Source organism: Carettochelys insculpta, chromosome 2, assembly GCF_033958435.1.
Source record: "Carettochelys insculpta isolate YL-2023 chromosome 2, ASM3395843v1, whole genome shotgun sequence".
Lineage (NCBI taxonomy): Eukaryota > Metazoa > Chordata > Testudines > Carettochelyidae > Carettochelys > Carettochelys insculpta.
The window spans coordinates 114071318-114087221 of record NC_134138.1 but is presented as its reverse complement, the minus strand read 5'-3'; the positions used below and the strand labels follow the sequence as shown (position 1 = coordinate 114087221).

General features: G+C 45.9%; 1 pseudogene; it reads right to left on the bottom strand.

Moving 5' to 3' along the window:
* On the bottom strand, positions 1-6749 carry LOC142008635 (putative 2-ketogluconate reductase; annotated as a pseudogene).
* Between the last annotated feature and the right edge of the window lie 9155 nt (positions 6750-15904).

Below are 15904 nucleotides of genomic sequence, written 5' to 3'. Positions count from 1 at the left end.
TTAGGGAATTACTTCATTAAGGAAAGGGAGACCATTAAGAGCAGACAATATGCCTTCAACCAGATGCTTCATCATGAGCTGATGAGTACTTATAGTAACACTTCTGCAATGAGGAGTTAAAAGAAACATTCTTTAATGTTAAAAAAGGTCGGTTCCTGGGAAGAAGAAAAATGAAATAGAACAACTGGAGATGTGTTCAGAGCTATTTTACTGATTTTTTTTTTTTTTTTTAATAATGTACCCCAAGGTCCTCTGTGCTTCAGGAGCATCCCTGGGAACTACAAGTCATGGACTACAAACTGTGGCATGTTGGAAGAATTTCCTGGTTCCCGCCAGTGGGTACCCTCTGCCCCGTTGCAGGCGCTCAGCACTGATTGAGCTGAGAGTGCGGAGGCTGCAAGCAGAGAGGAGGCGGCTGAACTGTAATCCTGTTCTATGTTCTTCCGAAAACAAAGCTTCTTCCTGGTGTTTGGTCTAAGTGGGTCTGGTGTGAGGTGTGCACACACTGACACAGGACACAGACCACTCAGAGGAGCCTCAGACCTAGTCTCCCAAAGTTGTGTAAAAAGTCACAAGACTTCCCCTATGTTGAATGACCTCCTACCTGGCCAGTGAACAGGAGAGTCTACAATAATACAAAGATCTGAGGGGAAACAAGAGTGTTAATACGGATTTGAAATAATTGCTTGAAACCAGTAAATGCAGAATAGAATTCAAGCAGCTGCCTACTGTTTATAGTGCTGCAAAACTCCCAAAGAAAACAGTATGTGTTTTACTGGTCTAAGGACTGCATGACTGCGCTGTAAGGCCTCAGTTCTCTTTAATATTTATATGCAAGTAGCCCCATTGATTACAATGGGAATATGTATTCCCATAAAACATGATGAAACTGTTCTTATTCATCTAGTCACATACACATACTCTGTGTGTGTGTGTGTGTGTGTGTGTGTGTGTGTGTTTTAAGAAAAAGAGGAGCTGGTACTCAGCCAGCTCACCACCACCGCTCCCCAGACAATTCCATGGCTGAAGCTGCTGAGGTGCCGTACTCAGTACCAGCAAGTACTGACAGAAAAAAGCACAGCATATACTTAGTTTAAATTATATGTGTAAAACACGCACAGTATCATTTACATTTAACTTTTTTATCCACTTTTTACCTCCACAGATGTTCAGGGTACGTCACATCCAAGGCAGCAGCCTGATTAATTCCATTTTGAAGTGCGTCCACCAATGCATCCCGATCAACCACAAGACCTTGGGTTAGAACAAAAATATTCTTGTCGCCACCTCCATTAACTCAAGAAGAAAATGCCTGTGTGGAATCATTTTAAAATGCAAATGGATTTCTAACATTTTAAACGTGAGTGCTGATTCTTCTCTAAATACGCTGTTTTGATTTTAAACTTCCCACCCTTAAAAGTATAGGTTGTGGAGGGGGCAGGCTTTTCTATGTTTGCACAAAGGCAACAAGAATTTACTCTGCCACAGTGATCTAACACCCCTAGGTTACGTCTACATGTGAAGCCAACATCGAAATAGCTTATTTCGATGTAGCAACATCGAAATAGGCTATTTCGATGAATAACGTCTACACGTCCTCCAGGGCTGGCAACGTCGATGTTCAACTTCGACGTTGCGCGGCACCACATCGAAATAGGCGCTGCGAGGGTACGTCTACATGCCAAAGTAGCACACATCGAAATAAGGGTGCCAGGCACAGCTGCAGACAGGGTCACAGGGCGGACTCAACAGCAAGCCGCTCCCTTAAAGGGCCCCTCCCAGACACAGTTGCACTAAACAACACAAGATCCACAGAGCCGACAACTGGTTGCAGACCCTGGGCCTGCAGCATGGATCCCCAGCTGCCACAGCAGCAGCCAGAAGCCCTGGGCTAAGGGCTGCTGCCCACGGTGACCATAGAGCCCCGCAGGGGCTGGAGAGAGAGCATCTCTCAACCCCCCAGCTGATGGCCGCCATGGAGGACCCGGCAATTTCGACGTTGCAGGACGCGGATCGTCTACACGGTCCCTACTTCGACATTGAACGTCGAAGTAGGGCGCTATTCCGATCCCCTCATGGGGTTAGCGACTTTGACGTCTCGCCGCCTAACGTCGAAGTTAACTTCAAAATAGCGCCCGACGCGTGTAGCCGCGACGGGCGCTATTTCGAAGTTAGTGCCCCTACTTCAAAGTAGCGTGCACGTGTAGACACAGCTCTAAACTGACAGGAGACAGTCTTCTGCTATTGGCCCTGATTCAACAGGGTATTTGTGTACCTGCAGAATTTTATATGCTCACGTTAATTCAGTATTTATTCAGTAAAGCACTTACACATCTACTTAATTTTAAGCATGTGAGCATCTGTTGAAGTTTAATAGTGCTGTTCACATTTTTGAAGTTAATCATTTGCATAAGTGTTTTGCTGAATCAGGTCAACAGGAATTTAGAAACGTGACAACCAGTGGCAATCAAAGTCTCCAAGAAAATTCCAGGACAGACACTAGTATCATGAGTTGATATTTTTTGAGAGACCCTTGCACTGAAAGCAAACTACATTGGGATTTGTTAGAAGTTATCCTGTACCCTAGGATGAGCCAACTTTTTACATCAGACCCTGCTTTTTGTACCTGCAATTAGCAGGGCCCCCACAACCCATCTAATGTAATCCAAATTGGCAGATATTTCAGTTATGTTCATATAAAAAAAACCTGTTTGGCATATGCAGGAAAATGAACATGTAGAATGTAAGAACTGTATTCACTGATATATAAATGTGAACACACATACATGAAAACAGCAACATATTTCAGAGTTTTTAATGGGATGGATGAGCTTGACACCCAGCAGCTGATCATGCTGTGCTCCTCCTGACTAAATTTAACAGCCCCCCGAAAGGGTCCTGCCCCCCCAACACACTTTATGCACCGCTGCTGTATCCTACCTCTGCTGATGTTAGTGAGAGTAGCAGTGGGTTTCATCAGCTCTGGCTCCCTCATCCCAATCAGTTTTTCTGCCTGAGGCATCATGAAATCAGACTGCTGGAGCAAGTCTTCTATGTTTTTACAATAGTAGCACCAACGGCTCGTTCCTCTTCCTCTTTTCTGAAAGAAAACAAAGTTCAGCTGCACTTGTAAGTAAAAAATATCAGAGGAGGCTCAAATCGCTGTTACAGAAATGGATGTCACCCTCTCATTCCACTGCTGCTGCATCCTTGAGATTCAGTTGGTTAGTTACTTGTTTGCAGATGGCCAGGCAGGGGCCCTGTGTCTTGCAGGGTATCTGCTTCTCATGAGTAAGCATCAGATGCACCATGCAGAGATGATTCATATGGCCTCCAATTTAGAGTGGGATGTTAAGTGTCTTACTGGTAGCCTATTTAGGGAATAGCACTGCTGCCAGGTTTTGAGGAGACTCTGTATTTTCCTTCTGTCATCACAGCTGGAAACAGGGACAGCTGCTATTTAAATAACAGGAGGGAAAGAGATTCAGATACAAGTGTAACAGTGGCACAAAAAGAAGTAGTGAGGGAAACCTAGTGGACGGCTCCTTATTGAGCACTGGTACTATGAAGCAGAACAACTTAGGCTGAAATGCCAAAGAAATCAGGGAGCTGGAGTAGAGAAAGAGCAAATATAAAAGAGAACACACATTAAATATATTGATTAGACTCTTTTTCGTCCCAGTGGGATTTTCCGTGACTGAACTCAGTTACAAATGTCTTTTAAGGCTCCTTCTGCATATCTCAGTCCGTGGGATTTATGTTTGATCCAGAGCAAGTGATGCTGTTCTCAGAGCATCAGGAGTTAGACTGTCTGAGGTCCTTGAACCTTCCTGATAGTTTCCCAAGTAGAATGTTTCTATAGGGCCTAGCACAATGGGACCCCAATTCCACAATATTACAGTGTAAAAATAATGATGTCGATGGTCACACTTTCTGGTTCCAACATGGATTCCCTGCCAATCCGAATGATTTTCATTTGCTTTCTGTGTCTGCAATATGGCAGCAGACATGCTGGAAGGAGAAAAATTATTCTATGATCTGTGCACTAGTTTTGGTCCACCAAGAGCTGGCAGTTCACACAGTGCACCTCTCACTATATTCAGCTGCTTCTACAGCTGCTTCTAAGAGGAGGTGAAGGAGCCAGATGAGCTACTCCTATTTGGGGCCGCTGCTTCACAATGGCTACAGCAATAGTGTCTGATTTGGCTGTCTTTTAGTTCTGTAGTGCAGTCCACGCTATCAAAAGGACAACTACTGGTGTATAAGGCCACCAACATGGCAGGCAAATTTCTAATTTTTTTCTGTACATTTTTAAACAAACCTCAGAAGAGTTCTAGGTACAGGTAGCCTCCCAAAACAGGAACTCTCTCGTCCAGCAAAATCAGTTGTCCCAAAGGGCCGCAGATGTTACTGGAGAAGAGAGCTGGGTTGGGAAATTAGTAAGGGGAGCGCTGTTGCCTCAGACAGGGGAGCCCAGTGGGGCTTGCATCCCTGGCCAGAGGTACAGCAGGCTGCAGCTGGCCTCTTCAGGGCTGGGGCTGTATCCAGCACCCATGGGGCTGGTACTGTGAAGCCATCCTGGCTGGGGCTGCACAGGCAGCTGTGGGGCTGGGACCATGCCAGCAGCCCATATCTGGGGCTGGACCAAGCATCTGTGGGGCCAGACTGTACTGACAACCCAGCTCAGGCTGCACCAAGCACCCATGACGTGGGGGCTATTGTGGCTGCCTGGCCAGTCCAGAGCCAGCCTCTGGGCTGGGGCCAGTCCCAGCACCTGCAGGGCCACAACAGTGTCTGGCACCCCAACCAGAGCTGGAGTTGGCCTCTGCAGGGCCCAGGCGACTCCTGCAGCTCTGGGACCATGCTGGGAGCCTAGTCAGGGAAGAGCTGATGGCCATGTGGCCAGGTCCAGGGTCGGGGTCGGGGTCAGGGCCACCGCTGGGGTCAGGGCCACCATGGGGCTGGAACCAGCCTCTGCAGCTGGCAGCCAGAGGTGGTTGGGCCAGTGTCAGCACAGCAGGGGCCAAAGTCTGGCAGGAGGGAACAGGGGCCCAGGCCTGGAGATGGGGGTGGGAAGAGGAGCAGGCATCAGACAATGACAGCTATAAGTAATCTTTATGAGCAGTTACAAAATTGATTTCAGACATACTTTTACCTCCGGTTCCTGTTGTTGTGGTAAAGAATTTTCATTTTCACTTTCTTCATTTCAATTTTCTCTTGGCCACCTTACCTCCGATTCTGCCCATGTCACTGATGCCAAGCTGCCGTGACTTCATCTCCCAGACAGTCAATAGCAAAGTACTCAGTGTCTGGGGAGAGCGCAATCTGACAACCTAAAAAAGAAAAATAACACATAAAGAATGGAATGCTGCCAGGCATTCAGGTGCTCACTTTTCCCTGGGATCACAAGCCATGATGGCAATGGAGCACCAATATTTCCTTTATCGTGTAATCAAGCATGTGATGGGTAATGTTGACATGGGCAACGAAAACTCGTGCTTTGATGCTCATAGCAGTAAGTGTCCCCTTTCACCCTTCCCTCACCCCACTCCCTTTGTTCGAGAGCACGGAATGAGATGAGGTCCTTAACCTCAGGTTCATTTCCATGACAAACCTGCTCTTGTTTTCTATGGGTCTGGAAGCAGTAGAAATTGTCGGCCCTTCAGCCAGCATCTGAGCCATGCACCGTGTGGTAGTAAAGGAGCGACGTCCCACTAACACTGTGTCAGCTTCGGTGAAGACTCTGGCTAATGGAGCTGATGTGCTACAGGTGACAGGACCATCACCAGATGGGTGGCTTTTGTGGGGCCAGATGTGCTCCAGCCTCTGGAGGCTGCAGGACACCTACATCGAGCTGCTGTTGTATCTCCTGCACATATATTGCAGGCAGAGAGATGAGGTACAGAGGTGGAAAAATTTCTATGGGGGTTTCACTTCAGCCTCGAAAAGGCAGAGTAGAGCGCTGCCTCTTGTTGGGCCTGGAAAATCAGGAGGAGAGGGAATAAGTCATATGGGGTGGTGATTCTCAGGCCTGGCCTTAGGACAAGGCAAGCAAGGCAGTTGCCTTGGCTCCTGTGCCTTCAGGGCCCTGCTGTCAGTGTGCCACTTTGGGCCCCGCAAACTCTTTGGCCAGACTTGGTGGTTCTGAGCTGTGGTAAAGGCAGGAAGCTCTAAAACTAGAAGTATCTGGAGCAGCATAGCTATTGGACTGACATTTTGTTATATGTGCCACATGGTGTGAGCAAGCTAATGCTACCAAGTGCCATTTACTGCCACTTTTCCCTGTTTGTTGATTCTATGCACCAACATTCGCTTTAACTCTGCCTATTTGGAAAGGCTGACCTTCATTTAAAAATTCAGTTGTTACCTTCCACTATTCTCCTGGCAGACGCCAACATTAAAGCCATCCCCAGATCTGCAGTGGCATTGGAGACAACAAAAGGAGTGTTGACGACTTTCACTCCAAAGCTGGAGAGCAGTTTCAAATCTAAATGATCCACTCCTGCCCCAGCAGATGCAATCACCTTTAAGTTAGGCAAACTATGGAGAAGCTCCTGGTTAGCAGCTGGTGTGAACCACCACATATAAATGGCTTTGATCTTTTCACTGATATCGCGTTTGTTTTCAAGAAATTCCTTCATAGTGATAAGGTTAAAATGTTTCTTCAGGAACTCTAAATGGTCCTCACATGCTCCATCTGTCCCTCCTGTAGTGTCTATCAGCACAAAAGGCGGCTCTTCCTCTTCCATGCCCTGCAAAAGGAAATGAAATCAAAATGTTTTCCTGAGTAACATTTCCCCTCTCCCTCTCTGTTTTAAAGAACTCTTCAGCCAAACTGTACTTCACTTTCCCTCGTGTGGCAGAAAGAGACAGTAAATTCACCTCCAAAGTCTCCCTGTCTTATTTATTTTGAAAATCTGCTGTTGTGCTATTAGGGGGCGGTCCAGTTTGGAAGCAATAGTTGCCACTCTAGCCATGATTGACTGCAAAGAGCTCTTCCGAGTGGGGTGTGGCTCACCCGGTAAATATGCTTATTGGTAGCCCTCACCAGGTAATAAATACTGACACTGGGGCTAGATTATAAACAAGTTTGTTTTAAGCATAAGCAGTAAGATTGAAGTGGTAATAAGCAAAAAATGTTACCAAACAGAAATCAACAGAAATCCAGTGGCGAAAATAAGTGGGTGCACAACTCTGGCAGAAAGGAGCTACTTAATGAGCTTACAGGGATCCAGATTGCAATAGGATAGTACCTTTAAGAAATTTTATGTTACCTTTACCCCTGTGCAAAATGCATAGCTAGTTCTAACTTGCCTATGCGTAAGCCTATAAGAGGCAAATAAGTTAATTTCAGATACACAGTTCTAGCTACAGCATTCGCATAGCTAGAATTGATGTATCAGAATCAACTTACTTCCCTAGTGAAGTCCGAGTCTTCTTCAGTCTCGCATTGATGTCCCTTGCTCAATGTGATGGCATGGAGTACAGGGGTTGACAGCCAAGCCCGGAGGGGTCAATTTTGCTGTATCTTCAACAGACGCTCAAAATCGAACTCTGGAAGATCAACCGTAGAGCATCAATCTTCCAATAAGTATATACAAGCCCTTATAGACCAACAAATTTATTATGGAACTGGGTTTACCCATGAAAACATGACCTAATAAATTTGTTACTCTTGAAGGTGCCAGAGGACTGCTTGTACATAGTTGTATTACTTGGATCACATATACAAGCTAAGACAATATAGGTTCAGATCAGAGTGAAGCCAGGCTGAAATAGTCTTTGATGCTTTATGGTAAGAAGTACACTATAGAGCAGTGGTTCACAACCTTTTCTTTTGTGCAGACCCCCCATCACCTCCCCAAACTGTTCATAGACCCCAAATTGCTCCCCTAAATCATTTGCAGACCCCAACCAAAACCTGTTCTAGCTGCTATGGACACTTTATTATGTGAAAAAGGAAACCACAGCATAGACTTTTGGACAGCCATTAATAACATTATGGGAAGATATTCAGTTTAAAAACAATAACTGATTGTAACCTTGCAAGTTATTTAAAATTTATTTTCTATGATAATTTTGATTTATCTTTTATATTTTTTCACGGACCCTTTGCAATACCTGACCCCGGGATTGGAACCACTGGCATAGAGTTTTTACAAAATTATAGTAGTATGTATAACCAATTTTTTTTCCAAAGAACACTTCTTTCTATGTAATATAAACTATGATCTGTAATGTAAGCAAGATGTCTGATGAATGAAAACCATTGATCTAATAGTAAAAATATACATCTTTAGGTAACTCCCAGGCTTGCACTCCAGAAGATACTGCTTTGGCTTGGTCAGAAGCCTATTTTAGGTAAAACGTAACATAGATTTATTTAGTACAGCAAGATAGATTTTAAGTGATTATAAGTAGTAGGCATACAAGGCCAGACTTAGTTATGAAAGGAAAGAATCTAAAATCTTAATCCTCATTACACCGAACAGTATTTAGATCTTTCATTGTCTCACCCCACTGAACGTTACCGTTCTTAATATACCGGCTTCCCCTTTTAAGCCTGGGACCGGTCTTGTCAATTGAAGTCTTTATCTTAGTGGCATTATCTTACCAGAATTGTTTTCAACATAGATATGGGAAGAAAAAGAGCCTAGCATGATACCCCCCAGTCCCCCATTTTATATTCTCAGTCCATGTGCCTGGAAAACTCCACTAGGGTCTTGTGCAACTGAGTCATGAAGTTGAGCATGGGGGTGATCGTTCCGCCCTGGGTGCTGGTTACCTCCGTTGTCATTGTCACTGCAGAACTAGCATTGGAGACTCTCAGACTTACAACACATTTCAGTGCCAACCACACAGCAACATCTCCTAACTTCATACACACTGGATTTCAGCAGCTCATGACTTTTCCTATGTATCTAACCTAGTATGCTTATTAAATATATCATAATTATATGACTGGGGGACAGGCTCCAGGGTGCTGCTTTGAGATACACACTGCCAAAATGCTCAGAACAAGTTGGGGGTTTTCTGCTTTTACAGAAGCTGAAATTCCATTGCCCAGATTTATCCACAGATCTTGTGAAAGACCCCAAAGTCTGATACCCCCATGTAGTGAGGTGCTGTGGCCATTCCCTATCCCTGAAGCAGAGGAAGCCACCCGGAGGCCTTGGGGGGTGGGCCCAGAGCACCTGAGCCCTGCCCTCCGAGTGATTGACATGTAAGGAAGGAAGCTCCAAAGGTGGAGCCTGTGACTCATTAAAAAGTTGGCCTCTGAGCTGACAGAGGGCCCTGGCTGGGGTTGTGAAAGCAGCAGCTGAACACCCCATGCCAGACCCACTGACTGGCCAGAAAGGTCCACCAGCTGCCCTGAGTGGACCCCAGGAGTGTGTCTGGGCCTGCCCCTTGCTCACTATGCGGGGGTCCTAGATCTACCTGGGCCCTCTAACCTGCTATGGGCCCACTACTGGGAACGTCCAGACCCACCACCAGTCACCAACCCCAATGACAAGGACGCGCCTAAGTTTCTGGACTTGCCTTCTGCCACTTACCTGGAGGAAGTGGACTTGCATGATCTCTTGGACAACCTCAAGTGGGACCCCGTGCCGATGGAACTGGAGGTAGGAAGTAGCCCAAGGGACGCCCTGCCAGATCTTATGTCAGTGTGTTGCAGCCTGGGTCTCCCCCGCCAAGCAGCTAGCGTCAGCAGCTGTTAGGGCCCTGAGCTGGGGCAAAGTGGAGTGGGTTGGCCTGCACACCCCTACTCCTCCCCCCAGACAGGTAGCCCCGTGTCAGCTCAAACCTTCACTGCCTTGCTGGTGTGCCTGCTGTTCTACCCTGCTTCAGGGCAAACCATTTACCTATTGTTTGTTTGCTCAGACCTGTTACCATGTATCAAGCCCAGTAATTGACTGCTGCCCTGCCCTGCCCCAGGGCCACGAAATACATACTGACTGGTGGCTCAGCCCTGCTACAATGCGCTGAGTCTTTGGTGACTGCAGCCATGCCTTGGCCAGGGATGACCCTTGCATAATACTTGCCTGCCCAACCAGGTTAAAGGAGAACTGAACCCTGTAGAAACTGTTGACTGCTCAGAACCAGGTGGCTCCTTGACTCTTGGGAGGTATTGTGGCCTTCCTCGCTCTGGACACCCTAGCGCTGTGCCATAAAAAGGGCGTGGCAAGTGAGGCACTTGCCTTGGCGCATAGCTGAGGGGGAGATGAAAAATAATATAGCAAATTAATTATTTTAATACAGCTATTAAGTTATCTCTCTCATGCCTTGCACCATGAAAGCACCCCTGCTTGTGCAGAGGATGAAAGACCCTGCATTATGAATTCCAAATGGAAACAACCTTCTGGAGCAGAGTATCTTAAGCGATGAAAACTCGCCACTAATTAAAATGAAAAGATGTCTAAAGAAATGGGAAAATGGCTAGTGAAAAATGCATTGAATGCTGAGAATGCACCAATAGCTGAACCCTCCAATGTCACTATCTCAGCGCTGGTATCTATGGATGACAATGACAATGATCGTACAACTTCAATACCAACTATTATCGTTGACCAGCAACTGGAACTTGACATTACAGTTTCAGCATTGATCTCTGAGATTGACCAAAACCTCCATCTCGGGGTCTCAACTTCATCACCAATTACAATTGTTGATGTTAATGATGACTGCGACCATCAACAAGATTCAACTGTAATACAAAGCAGTTTTAACATGGCATCAACTAGATGTGGTCATCACTAGGCGTAACAACCTCAGAAACGTCCTTCTGACACGCAGCTATCATAGCGCTGACTGCGATACAGATCACTCACTAGTTTGCTCCAAGCTCCAGCTGAGACCCAAGAAGTTGTACCGCTGTAAACCTGCTGGAAGGCCCCGCATTGACGCCAGAAAGACGGCAAACTCGGAGAAAGCTGAAAAGTTCAGAGAGACCCTCCAGGAAAATCTGCGCAGCGGCCATGGGGGCGTCAATGCGACATCCAAATGGCAACATCTGAGGGATACAGTTTACAACACGGCCTTGTCGGTGTTTGGAAGAAGAGCTAGAAACACGAACGACTGGTTTGAAGCTAACTCCGATGAGATGATTCCAGTCATTGAAAAGAAGCGTGCTGCACTCCTGGAGTACAAACGCTCACCGAGCCAGAGTACCCAGCAAGCACTTAGAGAGGCCAGAAGAACAGTACAGCAGACAGCCAGGCGCTGTGCCAACAACCACTGGCTCCAGTTATGCAGCAGCATCCAGACCTGTGCCGACTTTGGTAATCTCAGAGGAATGTACGAGGGTATGAGGAAGGCATTAGGACCCACCCAGAACAAGATGGCACCTCTGAAATCCAAATCTGGTGAAGTCATCGCTGACAAAGCCAAACAGATGGAGCGCTGGGTCGAGCACTACTCCGAGCTGTACTCACGCAAGAATGTTGTGGTTGACGCAGCCCTCGATGCCGTCGAGCTCCTACCAGTAAGGGACGAACTGGATCAAGAACCGACTGTGGATGAACTGAAGACAGCCATCGACAGCATTGCAGCAGGAAAGGCCCCTGGTCAGGATGGCATACCACCAGAGGTAATCAAATGTGCCGCGGACACACTCCTGGAACCCCTGCATGAGCTGCTGTGCCTGTGCTGGAAAGAGGGTGAGGTTCCACAGGATATGCGTGACGCTAACATTGTAACGTTGTATAAGAACAAAGGAGACAGAAGCGACTGCAACAACTACCGTGGAATCTCCCTCCTAAGCGTCACTGGTAAACTGTTCGCTCGCGTCATCCTTGGCAGACTCCAGAAGATTGCTGAGAGGGTGTACCCCGAATCGCAGTGTGGATTCCGTGCAGAGAGGTCTACCGTTGACATGGTCTTCTCTCTAAGGCAGCTGCAGGAGAAGTGCAGGGAGCAGAGAAAGCCACCCTACATAGCCTTCATCGACTTGACCAAGGCTTTTGACTTGGTCAGCAGGGATGGTCTGTTCAAACTGCTCCACAAGATAGGCTGTCCTCCACGGTTACTCAAGATGATCCAGTCGTTCCACGAAGACATGAGAGGAACCATCCAATATGACGGCGCATTATCGGATGCTTTCAGAATCAGGAGCGGCGTCAAACAAGGATGCGTGCTTGCTCCGACATTGTTCGGGATCTTCTTCGCACTCCTCCTGAAGCATGCCTTTGGATCTTCAACAGAGGGCATCTTGCTGCACACAAGATCTGATGGGAAACTGTTTAACCTTGCAAGGCTGAGAGCTAAGACTAAGGTGCGAGAAGTCCTCATCAGAGACATGCTGTTCGCAGACGACGCTGCTGTAGTGTCTCACACAGAAGACCAGCTTCAAAAATTGCTGGATCAGTTCTCCAAAGCGTGCAAGGACTTTGGGCTTACCATCAGCCTAAAGAAGACAAATGTACTTGGTCAAGATGTTGCTGAATCCCCATCAATCAGCACTGACAACTATACGTTAGAGGTTGTCCACGAGTTCGTTTACCTCGGGTCCACCATCACTGACACCCTGTCGTTGGACACTGAGCTAAATAGGAGGATCGGAAAAGCAGCCACAACTCTGTCCAGACTCAGCAAGAGAGTGTGGAATAACAACAAGCTGTACACTCACACCAAAATGCAAGTCTACAGAGCCTGCATCCTCAGCACCCTCCTTTATGGCAGCGAGACTTGGACCCTGTATGCCCGCCAGGAAAAGAGGCTGAACATCTTCCACTTGCACTGCCTCAGGCGCATCCTTGGAATATCATGGAAGGACAGAGTTACCAACACAGCCGTCCTCGAGCAAGCTGGAATCCCAACCATGCACACCCTCCTCAGGCAGTGTCGACTCCGCTGGCTTGGCCACGTCCACAGGATGAACGATGGAAGGATTCCAAAAGACATCATGTATGGTGAGCTAGCCTCTGGCAAAAGACCTCTTGGACGCCCCCAGTTGCGCTACAAAGATGTCTGCAAGAGAGACCTCAGAGAGGTAGACATCGAGCTGGACAACTGGGAAGAATTAGCAGACGACTGTGGCAGATGGAGGCAGGGGTTACACAAGGGCCTTCAGAAGGGCGAGTTGAAGATCAGACAGCTAGCAGAGGAGAAGCGAGCACACAGAAAGCACAATAAGGACTTGCCAGACACCCACTACATCTGCAAGAGATGCAGCAAGGACTGTCACTCTCGTGTGGGTCTTTATAGTCACAATAGACGCTGTAAATGAAGTCTTAAATTGAAACTTTAAGGGGCGCGATCCATAGTCTGTGCAGACTGAAGGATGCCTACTACTACTATCTTGGCCCTCTATAAATGACAAATTAAGATGCCATCTTATTGAACATGGCCCTGACCAGGGAAAAACCATGGGTTTTCATGAATCAACATAATCAGATGGCAAAAAATTTTCAGGTGACTGCATTTTTAAAAATGCTTTCTAGTGGAGAAACCATAGAGTGCATTTGGCTTATTTGCTCTGAAACTAGTAAGGCCACTTTTTGTTTTCCATGCATATTTTTTGATCAACGTTTTTCCAAACTGAATCTTGCAAATAAGAAAACAGGACTGAATGCTTGGAAAAATGTAAACCGTATTGTAGAGCATGAAAATTCAAGTGATCATCATGAAAATTTCTGTAAATGAAAGTCCATGCAAAAAACATTATTGGGCAGAGAATGTATTAATGATGCGCTACAAAAAGGTATTGAAGCTGATAAGCAAAAATGGAGACATGTCCTGAAAATAATTCTAGATGCTGAGATGTTTTGCGCCAAAAATAATCTTTCACCTACAAGATGGAGTAGCATTAAAGGAAACCCTAATTCGGGACTGGTTCTTAATCTAATGGAATTTATAAATCATTACAATGTTGAACTAAAACAACAACGCCTCTATTTTCTGTGGAAATTCTATTTCTTAAAAGTCGCTGAGTATCCTAAAGTTTCAGAAAGTTTATGTCATCTTCGTGCAGTGATTTTGGTTTAAAAGGGAAAATAGAAAAGGAGCCGATACTCAGCTGGCTCCCCCACCATCCCCCAGCCACTCCCATGGCTGGGGCTGCCAAGGTGCAGATAGTCAGCATGGGTAAGTACCAACAGAGAAAAGCACAGTCTGAAATAGCAAGCAAAGTCTCCTGGAATGCCTATTTTGACAGCTCTAAAATTTAGCATAGCTTGGATTTGAATATTCATAATAAAAATCTATACAAAATGAGCACTCCACATTTTGTGTTGTAATAGAAATCAATTTATTTGAAAATGTAGCAAACATCCAAAATCATTTAAATAAATGCTATTCTATTGTTGTTTAATAGTATGATTAATCACACAATTAACGTCATCTGTTGACATCTCTAGTGTGATGTTATTGGCTTTTAAGATAACCATAGGAACCATTGTTGCAACCACCGTCATAGGTGTGCACCAACTCTTGTGCCATGTGGGCCAAGTGAGGCATCTAATGAAAGCTGGTGATTTGCTGGGTCTGTTTATGCTGCTTATATGTTTGTATCATTTTTATATGTGGAGTTAAGTATTGGTTCTGGGCTGATATTTGAAATTTTAGTTTCTGGGAGACCACAGTAGGAGGCATGGCAACCTATTGTACTTGACAGAGAAAGGACCATATCAGATTCCAATCAACAGCTGATTGTCTGAAAAGGACAGGGTCAGGTGGCCTGCTCTTGTGACAGGGTCCATCGCAGATGTGCTTCCAGATAGGAAAGAACAATGGATTTCCCTCCACCTGGGCAAGGATATAAAGGGGACCCTGAGATTCTTCCATCTTTGTCTTCAATTTAGCTCATCACTTCTGGAGCAACTCTGCTATGAACTAAGCCTAGAAGGATTAGTGACCCACCCTAAAAAGAATGTATGCCAGAGACTTTTAAGATAGCAGCTTATTCCACCACTGCTGAAAGCCTGCATCAAGAACTTTGCAACTGATGTATGCAATTTGATTGCATTGACCATTTTACTCTCAGCCTATTCTCTCACTCTTTTTTATTGATAAACCTTTAGATTTTAGATCCTAAGGACTTGCACAATGTGCTCTTTTGCGTAAGATCTAAGGTATACATTGACCTGGGAATGTAGCTAGTCCTTTGGGACTGGAAGAACCTGTTCGGATTTGGTGAGATTGGTTTATATAAACTCTCATCTGTGAAAGGAGGGATACTGGTTGTGGCATAAGGGAAACTGGAGTGTCTGAGGGACTTGCTTGTGTAACTTCTTGCTAGCCAGTGTGGGGACGGACGCACTCTTTGTGACTGGTTTGGTGTGCCTTATTGTGGAAGACCCGCCCCCCCCGCCGAGTCTTGGGCTCTAAGTAGCCCTCTTTAAAGCAATTTGCCCTGATTTGGCTCTCTTGGCTGTGCCTGGAAAAAACCTCCAGTATTACACCTGGTGAGTACCCTATTTAATCTCCCAAGAGAACATCTTCAGAACAATAAATACACCAGCACTCAGTATTTATACAGCTCCATTTAGGTTGCATCCAGATGTGACAACCTAGAAATGGAACAATGAGGTATGCAAATTTACAGTTGGATCTATAGTTGGACTTGGGGTTAGAATGCTAGACTGGGACTGACGATATCTGCATTCGATTCCTGCTCTGCCACTGACTTGCTGGGTGACTTGACGCAACTCACTTTCCTTCTCCATGCCCAAGTTTCTTAGCAAAAGACGAGTAACGATACTGACATCCCCTGGAAAGTACTTTGCAATCCGCTGATGCAAATGCTGTATAAGAACGAGTATTATTATTATTTGCAAACCAAAAGTGAAGGCTGAGATAGAAGTTCAAATCAAAGGTTTCACACATCTGTAGTAACAAGTCTTCATTCCTCAGCAGAGTTGTAGAAGAATTTTCTTTTATAGCTGTGATGTCATTTAAGATATCTCAA